The sequence below is a fragment of the Neomonachus schauinslandi genome, chromosome 12 (genome assembly GCF_002201575.2).
Source record: "Neomonachus schauinslandi chromosome 12, ASM220157v2, whole genome shotgun sequence".
NCBI lineage: Eukaryota > Metazoa > Chordata > Mammalia > Carnivora > Phocidae > Neomonachus > Neomonachus schauinslandi.
The window spans coordinates 38,977,375-38,984,222 of record NC_058414.1 but is presented as its reverse complement, the minus strand read 5'-3'; the positions used below and the strand labels follow the sequence as shown (position 1 = coordinate 38,984,222).

Here is a 6,848-nt window from a genome sequence, read left to right as displayed (position 1 = left end):
GAAGTTTTTCTCCTCCTAAAACGAGCATAAATCTGCCTTGCCTACCTGGAGAACTGCTAGATGATCAGATAGACTAAGGAGTAAGAAAGAACTTTGGAAAGTATAAAAGCATCTTCTATATTTATAATCCTGTAGTGCAGCACGGTAACCATGCTACTGTTGTGGCATGTGAAGAAATATTTTGATGTATATGTTCTTGGTACTCTGGTCATTGATTAGACACCGTATGACAGTGTCAGATCATTACCCAGAAGGATGGCCACCTCATATGACTTTAAATTGGTGCAAGGTACAATTTTGAAACCTTATAGGAATTGGGCAGAGGCTTTAATGGGTCTTTATTAGTTATCTAGTGTTTTGTTCTTTTTTTTTTTAAGATTTTATTTATTTATTTGAGAGAGAGAATGAGAGAGAGAGAGAGAGCATGAGAGGGGGGAGGGTCAGAGAGAGAGGCAGACTCCCTGCTGAGCAGGGAGCCCGACGTGGGACTCCATCCCGGGACTCCAGGATCATGACCTGAGCCGAAGGCAGTTGCTTAATCAACTGAGCCACCCAGGCGCCCTAGTGTTTTGTTCTTAATGAAATTTCGAAATTTAGTTTGTTCTTTTCTGTTAAGGATTGAGTACCTGAAAATTGGTATTTGGTATCGGGATGATGAAGCCATCAATGGTAGAAAGTGAGACAAGTCAAGCAGCTGAAGAAAATTATTGTGGGACTTTACAAAAGTTAATAGATTCTTTAACTTTTGATCTTCACAACAGCCCTGCCAAAGCAGGCAGGAAGGGCCTATCTGTTGTAAACATTTCATCAAATAGAAAACCACCTCATAGAAAATAAGGAAGTGAAAGGGGCTATGGTTGCATAGCTAATAGGTGTCAGATAAAGACAAGAATCCTGGGGTTTTTTTTTTTCCTTTGTCATTTTCCATAATCACTTAAGTCCATTTGAAATCGTTTTGAATTTAAATTGTAGGTGTAATAATGGTCAGTATTTTTCGTCAGGCCTTGGATTAGAATTGTTGCCACTGGATGCCATGTCTCTTCTTCCTATTTTCACTAGAAATGTTTAATTTAGAGAACTATGATAATGAGCCAACACTGTTTTGAAAGATTGTATGGTGTATTAATAATGCCTTTTTATGGCATATTATGATCTATCCTGTACTTTTTAAAGATAGCCATATCCTTTCCATCCCACAGTTACCAAGTTGAGAGAGGGAACATCTTCCATTCTTTTGGCAGAGAGCTAACAATTTACGCTACTCTCCATCTACCACACAGATGATGCTGGGGAATTAGACTTGAGTTTTCTAGCTGCCTTAATGGCTCTGGTTGTATTCCAACTCTAAATCTTGGCATAGATCTAGATTCTATCCTGTACCCACTTCTTGCACTATCCATACTACATTCTCTTTAGTAATTTCGTCCAGTCTCAGCTGCTTAAAAAAAAAAAATCTCCATATGTATGATTTTATTTTCTATTTTCAGTCTTTGCCTCTCCTTGAAGTTCTAAACTTTCATGTCCACTAACAACTTGATCACCTTTTCAGTATCTATAATGGGTATCTTAAAGTTAACTGGGTGAAAACAGAAGATTTGATTATTCTCAAACCTGTATCTTTCATCCAGTCTTTCGCATCTCAGTAAATACCCTACCTTCTTCCCAATTGCTGAAGCCAACACTTTAAGGACTGTTGTTGAAATCTTCTTAGTATCTAATCTAGTGGCAAGCCATGTCAACACCTGCAAAGCATTATCCTATGTAGTTGATACCCCTGCTTGCCTACCGAGCATCTATTTCCCCCTTACTCTTTTCTAACAAATCTTTTTTTTCCCCTCAGGTATCTATCTGTTCACATAAGCCATGTGACTCAAGGCCAGTCAACCCCATACCCAGTTCAGGGTGGGCTCTGCTTAATCTTTAGTCAGTCATAACTCCATCTCTCATACAAATGACTGGATGATGGATGGGCAGGCTTAAATAAGTATGGGCCAATAAACAATTGGCGGGGGGCATCTGGTAAAGAGGAATCCTGGCTTATGAAATAGCCACATAAAGCAAGCCTCTCTATAGGTGTGAATAAGGAGCATGTAGTCTTAATTGCTAGTGGCAGTTATCTAACAACTATTCCAGTTTGAGGCCTAAGATAATTAGTCTGGAAGAATGTGATTCTTTGATAATATCATTGAGGCTGTTGTGGCACTAAACTTCCTGTAAAATAAGCATACAAATATCTTTATTTAAGACATCTTAGGTTGGGTATTTGGTTACTGGTATCCAGAAACAACTGATAAATTCAGAATCTGTCTACTCCCACTTTCTAGTATCTTAATCTAAACCACCACCATCATTCACTAGGATTTTCTGTAATGATCGCCTAACTAGTCTCCCTACTTCCACTTTTTCTGCCCTACAGTCTTTTCTGTAAAAAATGGATCTTGTTGAAATTTAGACCATGTCATCTTTAAATGCCATCAAGGACTTCTTAAAGCAGCATAAAACTAAACTCGTAAAGCCCATTATAATCGGCCTCTGCTTATCTCAGTTTACATCACTTGATTTTCAGTAATGTCTTATTGTGGTCACTTCTGAAAAGTAAATGAAAGATAAATCACTAAGCAGAAAGTCATTATACTCAATTGCTTGAACGCACCAGAGGCCTTTCCAAGAGTTGGTACTTGGAAGGCTTGCCCACCTCATCCTCACAAGTCAGGCCCTTAGAAGGTCCGGCAGAGTCAGTATAGACCAGGAAATAGAGGAGATACTTTTTTTTTTTTTTTTTCCCTAACAGATGACTTTTACCTTGCTTCTTGGTTACAAGGCACAAATCCTTATAATAGGCCGTGTCATCTCATTGGTTGTACCTAGATAATTCAAACCTTGTATCTTTCCAGAAGATCACCAATGACTGTGAGATATATATATATATATTTGTTGTTGTTGTTGTTGTTATTGGCTGCAGTGAATGTCTTGGAGAAAAAATTTCCGTAACTTTTTACTTTGCCCAAAATATGACATCATTGTTCATTAATTATTCAATACATTAATTACATGAATCCTGTGTTTTCAAGAGTAATCCTTAAGGTAAAATGATGTTCTCTTATCTACATTAGTGTTGATAAATGAAGATAACTTATTTAATAAGGATGTTTGAACTTTGCAGAGCTCATAATCAAAGACTCATTGCATTGTGTGTGTAGAAACCTGTGGTTCAAGTTGATAGGCTATATCCTAGTGATTTTGATGATGATATTTCCAAGTAGAGGAATGGACAGATTTTATGAAAAGAGCAATTGCTTTTCTTTGCTAGGGCTAAGAAGGTCACTATCATTAATCACAAAGATGACAATTTGTGTTTAGGTCATTTAATATTTTTCAGTAATTTCCCCTCTGGTGATTAAGAACAGAGTGTATATATCTAAATATATACACAGATAGGTAGATACAGATAAATAGATAGATATAGATAGGCTAAATTACTTTGGCTTTGGAGACATGTATCTTTCCTCTGAAGCAGGACTATAGGAAAAACATTTCATGGGATAAAGAAGTCTTGCTAAAATGTATAAAAATTATAAGCAAAGTTTTAGATACTATTGATTTATATATTGGAGAAGTTTCTTCATATTTTACAATTTAGCTCATTAAATTAGTAAAACGTTTTGGAAGCTAAGTTTTCACTGATAAAATACTCTCAGTCTGTATATTACTAGTTGACATGGCATAGGGGATTAATTGCTGTTAGATTTTATTTTGTTTTTCAAATTAAAATTGCTGATAGACTAACAATTGTCTCTCTTTTTAATGCCATTGAAAGAGCATATATACTTTTCCTTTCCCTTGGAAAGCTTTTTCCTTAATTTTTCTTGAATGAATGAAATTGGTAATCTCATTTTAGAACTGTCACAAGGTACAGAAAAGTCTAGGATATTCGGTCAGGAATTTGATGAGTGATGTCTAATAGTATTCCTAGGAGCTTGTGGATGAAGGTGTGAGGATAGGGGTCCACACATCCCCCTTTGTTTCATTTGGACCTTTTCGACCTTTACTTGTGTTAGACATTGGGATTCAATGTAGGATTTCATTTGAAAAATCGATTTCACTGCTTTTCTTTAAAGTTTGATAACAGTGATCTAGATTTTCTATGACATTGGCAATTTCTCCTAAGTACTGCCAAGTAAGTTAGGTTTTGCTTTCTGTCTAGATTCAGGGTAAAACCACTACATACTGTGAAAATTATAAACATTTTTTTTTCTAAATTTGCTAAGTCTTAGGCATCTTTATATTTGTCACCATGATGTTAGACTTACAGAATTGGACAGATTCTTAAGGAGCATCTACCTCTACCACTTCATTTTGCAGTTGAAGAAATAAACCCAAATCAATTATGACCTGTCCCCAAGGTCACATAGGGCAGAAGCAAGAAAAGCTTCTACTCCAGTACTCTTTCCACTGCATTGAACTTTCTCTTTTGGGGATTCTAACTTCCATCAATCTAGAATAAGGAATAGTTATTAAATATTCGGGAATATAAATGGTATAAAGAAAGGGATGAGAACAAATAGCACTGAAGAAGAAATTCGTTTAAAAAAAAATATTTATTGAGTAGCTACCATGCATCAGGCACTGTGTATTTACTGAAACTAAGCTGTTAACTTACATACAAAATCTACCTGTGCTCTATACAGTGTTAATATAAGTTGTTATAGATAGATAGATAGATAGATAGATAGATAGATAGATAGATAGATAGATAGATAGATAGTTAGTTCCTGGCCTTTGGGTTAAAACAATTTCTGTTTTACCCTCAAGAGGCACACAGTCTTGTGAAGAAGAAAAACGTGGCAACATGTAGTTAATAAAGCAGTTCTTGCCAGTGAGAAGTGGGGCAATTAGAAGCTGCCCCCAAGGATTGGCAGGAGGCTCAGGTCTCATTCTGAACCAGGGCCCAAAATGCCAGGATGCACGGAGTTGCCCCTCATGCATGCGTCTCTTGCTGCCAGCAATGTGATGTGATGTGACAAGGAGCCAAGCTAGAAGGCTCAGAGGACCCAGAGGACCAACTCTGTCACTGGAGACCCTCTGCAACCTGGCAGACACTCTCCTTCCATCCTCTCTCTTGTTATCTCTTGCCCAACTCTCTTCACTCAATTACCCTCCATTCTCCCACCTGTCTTAACCCAGTGCTCTCCCTTCTCTGTACCTCTCCCATGGCAGGTATTACCTCTGCTGGAAAGGATTCCTAAGTCAGATCTCTGTTGAGCATCGGCTGTCTGTCCAGGGCAGAGAAAAAGATACACAGGGCTCCTACCTTGATAGAGCTTAACTGTTAGTGGGGGGTACACACAAACAAAACAAGAAAAAAAAAAAAAAGCTGGACATTGGTTTCAACTTGGCCACCCACAGTACATTGCCCTTACATTGATAACAATACTCAGATTTCCTTATGAGTAGTTAACACCACCCACCTCCCCATCATTCCCCTCCAGTCTTCAGGAAGCCAAGAATTAAGGTCCCCTATTCAGCCCAAGCCAAAAGGATGAAAGCCTGTGGCCAATTCTAGGCCAATTAAACTCTTTTCTCAGACTTTCTATCTCAGAGAGAGAAAAAGATGGGAAAAACTGTCCCAATTCATTCCTGCTTCTGAGACTCTTCTCCCTACCAGGGTATCTTGGATTCTATCTTTTTCAAACTTGGCACTTCAGCATCATCTTTGATTCTCTTAACTCTCACTTCCATCAAAGTCCCTTTTAACGAACTATAGAAATGATCTCTGAAAGTATAGTCGTTCAAAGTCCCTTTTAAGTCAAGTTGGTTTCTGTCACTTACAACAAGTTAACCCCAATTGGTATCTATGTTTGTGAAAGATTCTGCAGTTCTTCATTGGATATGACAACACAAACTGCTAGAGAAGAACAGGACCTATGAAAGTTTAGGCTCTTTGTCTCAAAGTCCAAAACCTGAGTCACTGTACCAAGAGATGGTGACCCTAACCCCCAAATGAAACTTTTAGCTCTTTGTTACATGAACAAGCTTGGTACCAGAAGACCTGCTACATAATAAAGATAATTCCCTTCCTCAATCATCTTCTCCCTTCCTGCTTAGAGGCAACTTCCTAAGAAGCCATACTGGGTCTCTTAGGACTGTGAAGCACTGCCATTTTTTTTCCCAGTCTTCATTTTGATCTGCTGAAGTACTATTGCACTGATCCTCTGTGGAGTGCTGTTGACCTTGCTCGCTGATTGCTTTTAGTGATTCTTTTCAGTGATTGATGGCATGACTGGACAGTAATGAAAACAGAATTGGTTCATGTTATCTTATCAGGATTAAAGCCTGAAAACAAATCTAATTTTCCTTTATGGGAAGGAGAAGTAGAAACAAAAGATTTTGATCATTTTAAAGTAACATGAAAAGAAGACTGAAGGATTTAATATGGTAAAAGGAAAAGAAGCATAACTGTTAGATTCCTAATGGAAGAACTGGTGGTGCTCTAATTTCCTGGTTAACAATAAATACCATTTGCATACCAGGCACGATATACATACTAGCCCACAGATTCTCCAGATAAATTTATGATCTAAGCTGGGAAGAAAAGACATGTGGGAAATGTAAAAGCTATCATGTGAAAATTGAAGAGATTAGAATAAGAGCTTTGGACAGCGTAATTGGAGATCTTTCCCCTTCGGCAGTACCTCTATAAAATCGGAAAAATTCAGTTTACAGGAAATTAAAGATACTTGGAAAGTTCTTAAATTCTTTGAGTTGTTTTCCTGCCAGTGATGATGAATATGAAGGGTTAATTAAAAACTAGTATAACACAGAATGTTAGATATCTGTAAATATATTTT

At 37.5% G+C, this 6,848-nt stretch overlaps 1 pseudogene; it reads right to left on the bottom strand.

Annotated features, from left to right (window-relative positions):
• Window positions 1-5,687: 5,687 nt before the first annotated feature.
• LOC123326458 lies at window positions 5,688-5,789 on the bottom strand (annotated as a pseudogene).
• Window positions 5,790-6,848: the final 1,059 nt, after the last annotated feature.